At 42.9% G+C, this 9,061-nt stretch overlaps 1 long non-coding RNA gene across 1 annotated transcript; it reads left to right on the top strand.

Annotated features, from left to right (window-relative positions):
- The first annotated feature begins 553 nt into the window (after positions 1–553).
- LOC140213489 (uncharacterized) lies at positions 554–8,217 on the top strand. Its single transcript, XR_011890334.1, has 3 exons — positions 554–877; positions 4,127–4,430; positions 7,740–8,217. It is a non-coding gene; the product is annotated as an uncharacterized lncRNA (long non-coding RNA).
- The last annotated feature ends 844 nt before the right edge of the window (positions 8,218–9,061 follow it).

Consider the following 9,061-nt stretch of genomic DNA (forward strand, 5'->3'; position numbering starts at 1 on the left):
AGAGTGCTTGCCCTTTGACACCGGATAGCTCTTGCTTGTCTTTTTTATTTATTACATGCGGAATGTGCAATACGTTTTAGTCATTGTAGGTCGTATAGATAATGTTAGTCAATAATAGCACCTAGACATGAAAGGACCAGAAGTGGTGTTTGTTATTCCGTTGTACTGGAATAACACTGTCAATTGAAATTCATCAATCATAGAGAAACAAATAAAGATAAATGTGCAAAAATACATTTTAAATACTCCACTGGCTCACTCACCACGCCTATTGAATGTTCGAAAGGTCACGTTGACGCTCTTAGTAAGTCAGCAGAGCAGCTGCGCATAGTAAAAGTCTGCGCATAGGAAAGCTTAACTTTAGCATGATTTCAGACCACCCTGTTTTCTTTGGTTTACTTGCTAAAATGTTCAGTTTCATTCAATTAACTTTTCAATTTATTTCCAAATGGAGGAACTCCAGAACGAACATTTTTCACTTCAGATTCAGACCACCTCTACAAGGCATACACCAAGAAGACAAAGTACCCAGTCATGCAAAACAGACTGAACTTCAAGTATTCAGTTACAGAGCACCTCAAGCTATATAACTTTCACTTTCAGGCCCTTATTCAACTTCCTCATCAACACACATGGACAACCGCAGGCTGCCCTGTCAGAAGCACGTGGGCTAGCAGAAGGAGAGCCTCTTTTCTTTGCAGGGTCATCACAGCCTTTCTCACCTGTCGTCATGTTCAATGAAAGTAGTGAAATCACCTTTACTGCATTGAGATCTCGCACCCTATATGGTGAACACTGCCAGCGTTCAGCCCTTGACGTACCACTACCAGAGCCTTCGTCAGATCCCCCTACCGACACAGTTCTGAATGGAACCCTCGTAAGTACGCATGATTGAAATTTCAATTCGCAAACAAAAGATATAGTGGCCAGGTCCTGTTAGGGGGGTAAAGCATCTGTTTCTGTCGCAGCGTATGAAATAGTGCAGGATTTTGTCACGCACGATTGGATGAGAGGCACCGTAATGACGACTGCAGAAATCGACTACCTTATTCAAGCACTTAAAATGTAGACTGAATGAGTGACCTTCTTTATATTCTCGCTCACTTAAGCATAACTCATGTCGAAAAACGAGTGAAACCGTCAACATTACATGTTAAGCTCACTCGTCTACATGTTTTTAATTTAACCTCACATCCCTACTTGCTGACCAAGTTGGTGATATTATATACCTATATATTTTTTTGCCATATTTCGTTAAACTTTCCGCAAGACATATGAGGAATAAAAGAAAAGTGAAATAAAAGATTTAAATCTGCATCTTGCAGGAATTGTTGCGTTGTGTATATGGACATAATTTACATCGCCCAAAGGTGGTAGCTGCTTGAATCTTCGGGTGCTGTTGGGCTTACTTAGCTCACTTAAATCGCAATAGGTGCAACAAGACATGTCGGTGACAAGAGGCCTAAAAGCACTGCGCAGCCTATTACTGTTTCTTGATTGCCATATTGGCAGCCTCCGAAGCTTGTTTCCCCCTAACTATTTCAAAAGATTACCTGATTTCCGTACATTTTTGCGAGATGTGGTAGTTCAGTTTGTCAACATGCTTTATGTAAAGATACGTTTTGTGTCATGCAAGCATACGGCAAATACCTTGGTAAAATTCATTTCAATATTCGATATCAACTATCGGAATAAAAAGTTATTTCACTCTAGTGAAATGATGTTGTATTGCAGTTTGTCAGGCTGACAAAATGCTTTCGCTTGAAGTCTCCATACCCGCAGTAGAATACGTCCGCATGCTCATACTTTGCTCTACATAAAAAATAAGGATTACGTGGAACGTTTTCTGACATTGGAACAGAAAATGGGTGCCCGGCCTTCCACAACGGAAAACGCGTGACAACGCAATCTGCGACTTTACCACACTTCTGTAAAATTGTCAAGCATGTGCAATGAGATTTCTCGTTTGCAGTGTACCGGTGGAGCACATCCACAATTACGTGCTGAAGGTCGTTTACAGTAAATGTCGTTCACAGTACTAAAATACGCGGCCATTTTTTTTTCTTTCCTACATGCGAGAACTCGCCTAAGCACGTCACAACTGCTGTCTCTGTCGAGGTTGCTGTGTCGTTTGCCAGTTCGTGCTAAATTTTACCACATGCATGTGTAGATTCTCAGCGCAGGGACGGCTTATCGTGCTTGGTGCTGGTTGTCTTTCTGTTGATACCGCGTAATTCCTTTGTTTATCTGGGGGGAGGGGGTTGAAGAAAGGGCATCCGTACCCTGTAGTTTACTTAGCAAGATACCCGCACTACTCTGCACCACGATCATTAGTCATACTTAGCATGGTCATGCGGGTATTACTTGTGGCCGCAAGAATACAAACACGCCTTCGCGGTAGCAGTTACACGTATCGGTCGTCGCGGCCTCGAAGCATTCGTTTCTCCTTACTCAAAATATTCCTTTATGTAGAAGGAATCCCCAATTTCTCTAAATTGTGCTATATGTCTCTATATTTGGCAAATAATCCTGTAGTTGGTACCACTGATTACTGGAAAATATGGCTCCCACTTACCGTGAGAACAACGCCGGCGGACAGGAATTAGCGCAACAGCTATTTCTTGCAGCGGGCTGCCGCAGTCCAGGCACCATGATATCTTTTTTTTTTGTGCTGCGGACAAAATTCAAACAGAATTTAACACACGGTAACATTTCGAGCGATCACTTACATTGCGAGTGCATAACATGTTTAAGCGAAGCTGTTTAGGGCTACTTCCACCAGGATCGTAACCGTGTGGTAAAACAAAACTATCATTATCTCAATTAGCTCCTGTGTCATCTTCTGCCACAGCTGGCTCGTTGGTGCCCTTCGGCGCTACACGCGAACGCGCACGTGCCACTGCTGCCACGTTCGTCGTCGTCATTAATTAATTCACTAATTATTTTAGAAAAACGAAGAAGTAACATATGTTACTGCAAATTATAGCGAAGCTGTTAAGGGCTAGGTTCCGAATGGTCGTGTTGGTGTGGAGACACAAACTTTCCCATACGTGGGCCGATCCCGAAGGTCCTAAAATGCCGGGGTGACCCGTGGCGGAGGTGAAGCAGACGTGAACCGATCCCGAAGATAGTGCAATGTGGGGCTGACCCGCGGCGCAGGTGCAGTTCGCCACTGAGCGACCCACAAAAACAATTTCGCTGGCCATCAGTGTTCACAGAGTGGAAGGTCACTCAGTTTTTTTTACTCTGAAGTCATTTCTTCACATGATGTCGCATTCATTATTCGTACCGGATATGTTTTATTTTAGCTCCAGTGTCCGCTGGATACTGCTGCAGACAGATGCTGCGATACGTAGGTCTCCTCGTGAAATAAAGGTGGTGCTTTCTATACATAGCGATATAGTAATTTTTTTCCAATACTTGTGAGGTGCTTAAATACAGCCTCTGGTGATCGTCTGGCAGTCAAGATGGCTAGATTCCTGAAAAGGAGTGGTTATATATACCATGCAAGCTTAAAAAATATGCCTTTCATATAGGCTTTGTGAATACGTCAAGCGATGCTCGAGGCTCATTTACACTACGCAAACACGAGCCCAATTTCGGTCTGCCAACTGTCGGCAACAGCGTTTTTTCCTTCGTATCGGTGCCTCTGTCACAATGTACCCCCCACCGGCAATCTCCCCATGGTCGGCTCAGAGCTCGCCGTCGGTACATATTGAGAGATGCGCTGACACAAAGGCAAAAATGCTGTGGCTGACCGTCGGCAGACTGAAATTGGTGTCGTGTTGGCCTGTTGTGAATGAGCCTTTAGCGGCTGGCTTTAGGCGCGGAGAGTATGCAAGCGTGCTTTTACCATTTACGTGCTCCTTAAAGAACCTGCATTGGGCGGCATTGTCTTGAGTCAATACATCGTCTCTCAGCCAAACTGTGACTGCAGGGCGATGAATTCACCAGTAGGTGGCTTCTAACTTAAAGCTCTATATCTGTTTCAGCAGAATAACACAAACTAATATCGAAGGCTGTGCTTTTTCCCTCTGTAAATGCTTGAAGCAACGTCGTGCGTGATACACTTTGTTCACCAATTTCCTTTTGTTGCTCCAGAATCACGTATACGTTTCCTCTCCAGGGCGCACACAGTTCACGGGAGGGAAACGGAAGCGGCGCCTCCGAAGCACAGAAAGACGGTGCGCTTTCGTGGTGCGCGACAGAGGACAATGCTCGGGACGCTACTGCGAACGCACGAAGGCCCGTCGCAGGCCCGAGTTTGGAACGCTTGGTTGGCGCACATACACGAAGGATGACGCTCGGCCAGCAAAACCAAGCAAGCATACGAGTGCGCGTGCTTCCAGACCTCGAAGTCTTGGAACAAGGGCCCTGCCGCCTTACGCTAATGCTTGCCGATGAAGAAGCCGGAGCGCCGGAAGAAACACGTAAGCAGCTGAAAAAACGACCAATTGTATTAACAATGCGACAGAAGTCTAGCAATATTCAACAACATTACAAAGTTCCGTTGCCATGAATGAGGCTATGTGCGTGCTTCTATCTTTCGCATATGCTACACGCACCTCCGGGAGCCAGAAGGCTAAGCTGCATTGCGCAGGATTCGTGCCTAATTCTACGTTCCTAGTTCTACAATAGTGGCGGGCCATGGATATGTATGCGAACATATTTTGAGCACTTTTCCTACGCCTCATCGTTCGCTATCTGCATAATGCCTATTTCACCATATTAACCAGCAGACAAACATTTAAAAATGATCAGTGTACATAATGCACCAATATATTTGGAGTGTGGACGTATTGTCATCAAACGATCCAAACGAATGACAGAATTCTATAATATACGTCTACCGACAGTACAGTGTCATAGTTTGGTCACCCCGCTACTCAATGTTCCCCTGAGCCTGCACGGTAAACGAAGCATTGCGCGAGAGGTACGCCGGCTTCGTTTGGGTTCAGTTCGTACTCGGAAAACAGATGGGACGGCCACGCGTTGTGTGTTCCCTCGAGTGACTGGCAGCCTTCGACGAGCGGTAGCGAGAACTCGTCTGTGAAATGGCTCGCCGTGGGCGCGCCTGTCCAACCGTTAGTCACCCCAGCCCAGTAAATCTGACAGCATTAAAAAGAAAGTGATTGTGAGCCTGGTCTGCTCTTCCCGCCAAGACTTGTTCATTTATTTTGGCTTGAGAACGCAACAGTAATACTGCTACGTTCTGCAATTATATTTTGAGGAACTTGATGAATGTATGGGTTAAATGCCCATATTCTACTCGGTATTCGGACACGCTAACGTCTCATTTTCGGGGAAATTGCTTAACACTCGTTCCCCTACCTATTCAGTGATATGATTTCGACAACCAGCGTAACAGACGTGTCGCATGTTGCCTGAAAGTTATGTTGACTAGATGTTTGAAAGATTTTGTACGAGTGTCAGTCTTGCCAAGTTTACGCTCAAATAAACGAAATTAATTGCTTATGAGCGGAAGGTTTATAAAATCAAGAAGTTTGATGGTCAAATAAAGCAAACTTCGAGTATAAACCCGCTTCAAGTATAAGGATATCAGCAATAAGTTTCGACTTGGATGTTTCTTTATGTTTGCGAAACTGAGTTATTGCGCAAGTCATCTAGGTCCTGGAATCACGTTAAGTATGGTGCTCACTTACTGGTCTGTTTAATATTTAACATAAACTGCGTGAAATGACGCGTTCGCGGATATCGCGCTCTTTCATGATACTTCACTCGTCAATAATAGGCGTGCATTCTCACTCTTACAAAAAGAGGTGAGGCCACCACTGCAATATTTCTGTCAGATGATCAAAATTAAATTTCAGTTTTTCAAAAGTTTGGAGCCAAGGTGTTCGTCAAATCTACCTACGCCTGCACATATGTTACGGCGCCATGATGACTCCAATTGAGAAGGCCGCCAAACACCTTAATAAATAAAATGAAACATTTATCTTTTTAGTTATTGCAGCAAGAGGGCATGTTTCTATTAAAAACTAAGGGGCAGTTTTACTTACGCACAAACATACTTATTGGAGTTCTTTTAGTAAGCCCGTGTTCCGAGATATCCGAGTGCAAATGTTCTTTTCTGTATGGATTACTCTTGCAAGAATGCTACGATCGCGCTAATAACTTGACCGCATTGTTTATGTTCGAACTTTCATTATCATTTTAATTTTAGGAAATGAGTAAATGTTAATTTTGATCACCCTCTGTGTCCTACTCGTCCCGAGTGTTATCTACAGCATGATAACGGCATACTATCCACGACACACTAGGAACAAAGAACCTGTATGGGCAATTTTTATTGCAGTATTATTAAGGTTAGATATCTTGCATAGGCATACCCGTGTATTTCATGCCGAAAATGCTATCTGCAGATTTCAGTGCTCATCCGTGTTTTTCAGTTTGTTGAATAGCTAATTTATTTTATTTTATTTTATTTTTACATACTTCAGCTTCAATGAGACTATTGCAGGAATGGGATGAACAGCAAACATACAACATTTATAAACAAGCTCGCGTGAATTGTTTCAGTGGTAGTGAACGGAAGTTGCCCGGTAATGAAATCCAGACTTCTATAGTTGACTGAAAAAAGCTATGTTTAAAGGAATCAGTGAGGGCATAAAAGGTTGAGATATTTAGACTGATGACTCACGCATGAGGGTTTGGAAGAAGTCAAGTAGTTATCTACAGATGATAGGCGATGAGGATTGAATAATGCGTGAAGGACTTTTAGGCATTGAAGTTTGCGACGTTCTGCAAGAGTTAGACAGCGAAAATTCCTTGTCATATCTCCTACAAGCAAAACACACTGCCTTTTTTGCACTGATTCGAGTTTTTGACGTCACAATGTTTGTATGGGTTCCATACAACGCAGCTATATTCGCGGATGATGCAAATGAGCTTTTTATATGTCAGAAGTTTAGTTTCTTGAGGAGCAAGACAGCACCTTACGATGTAAATAACACAATCTTTTAAGGGCCTTGTTACAGGAGACATTCAATGTGTCGACCAAGAGAAATGGTGCGTTGGTGTAATACCTAAGTATCTGAATTCGAAGACCCTATTTAAAGTAATATTGTTAAAGGCATAAGCAAAGAAAAAAGGGGATTAGCGTCGTGTAAAAGATATCGAGACAGTTTTGGAAATGTTGATATTTATTTGCCATGCTTTGGACCGGTTGCAGAAGTCAGCAAAATAATTGTTAAGGACAACATGATGAAATTTTGTATGATATCAAACGCAATCAGTAGTAAAACGGCGTATTTTAACTGAGGTTTTTAGGGGCAGACGTTTAATATAAATCATGAATAACTGAGGACTACGTACTGAACCATGGAGAACACCTGGTGAAACAGGCATCAAGGGTGAGTTAGTAGAGTTGAAACATACATGTTGCGAACGCTGGGAAAGAAAGTACGATATCCAGCCAGCCAAAGATGCATTATTTAGTATAACGAACAGGTTGTGCGTAAGTTTAATGTTTAAAATCGCAGAAATATTTTTTTTCCTGAACGATGACCATTATAACAGGAGCAGACGCACTGTAAGCTGCGGCTGTCTTTGATTAAATGTCATGGTTTGGGCAGAGAATTCTAAGAGAACATTTTTATTGCCAGCTAGCATTCATAAACCTTGTTTGTGTTTTTACGTCAGTTTTCCATTATACGCGTATATACGAAACAACCACACTTTCGAGAAATGAAATAGTTTCATACCATTGTTATTCGCAGGTCATCTTGCCGAATGGGAAACGTTCACAAGGGCGCTGCTGACTGTTCACGTTTGTATTCACCGCTTAACCCTGAGCATCTCGGCAGACTCCCGGTCACCCAGACATTTCTACCGGGGCTTCACTTTGCGAGACGGAACCGCAGTGATTGACGTTGAAGTCTCTGCATTTCGTGACCCGTGGATAGACTTTGTGTTACCGTATCTGCGTAATCTATGTCGACTAAGAATGGTTGAACAGGCTGATATAGGCTTTCAAGACGTCACTCTCCTAAATCGTGACGTTCGAGGACAGGAAATGTTCCGTGAATTGCTCCAAATGGATGCTGGTCTCGAATTAGACATTAACAACAGGTAGGTTTTTGTTCCTTCCTTTCTGTTCAAGAAAGTAGAACCCCAATTATCCATGCTTTCGACAAGATTTAGCATGCTTAATTTAAGGGAGAAAGGTTTATTGCGAATTGTTGGATGTTTTGCATAGATTTGCCAACTCCGCCACTACATGACCTACTGTGAAATTATTGTGGTTCTTTTTCTATCACTGGGAGTAAGACACGCACGCTCAAATGCTGAGAGGGCGACCAAAAAAGTTGAGTTGAATGCCTTGTATGAAGAAAATACGAAATATTTCTAAACATAGGAACTAAGAAAAATTTTCCTAATTGGAAAAACGCTAGAAGAGGTGCGTACAAGCATGTCAAAACGATCGACAAAAAACGAGCACGGAATCTATATTTGGTGCCGAAAATTGTAGTGGGACATTTTACTCTGAAAACATAACTCGCAGGACTGCAGACTTCAGGAAGCAAACTAGCGCTGTCGTCTTCATTGCGCAACTTCACTTCTACCACTGTCCAAATATTTATCTCTGATATTGGCCGTCTGTGAAGTATCCTTAACATGGTACACATCGCTCGCTTCTCTGTACTATAACGTACACAAAGAAGCAGACGTGCTATAGTACCTTCACAGTTCCAAGTCTTCCACAGGTAGTGCTATCAGCCTCTGCTAATATGAAAGAGTGACTTGTTAAACGCCTTATTAATCAACAGTCGGTACAAATTTCTTTACACATTGATAGCGCAGGTTGCAAGCTGATTTTCAAGTAAGAAGCCGGGAACTGTATGCGACTTTTTTGGAAATGACCGACTTACATGAAACAATGAAGTATAGCTGCAGCGCCAGCTCTTGCAAGTCGAATTGAAGCAGCTATTCCACTACCATAGGGAAACTTGGCTGATAAGTTAGCGGAATGATTTTTAAAGTCACCATAGTGTACCGGCTGCCACTGATAAAGTGATGCGATGTCGTTGAACGGCTGCTT

The sequence above is a fragment of the Dermacentor andersoni genome, chromosome 10 (genome assembly GCF_023375885.2).
Source record: "Dermacentor andersoni chromosome 10, qqDerAnde1_hic_scaffold, whole genome shotgun sequence".
NCBI classification, from domain to species: Eukaryota; Metazoa; Arthropoda; class Arachnida; order Ixodida; family Ixodidae; genus Dermacentor; species Dermacentor andersoni.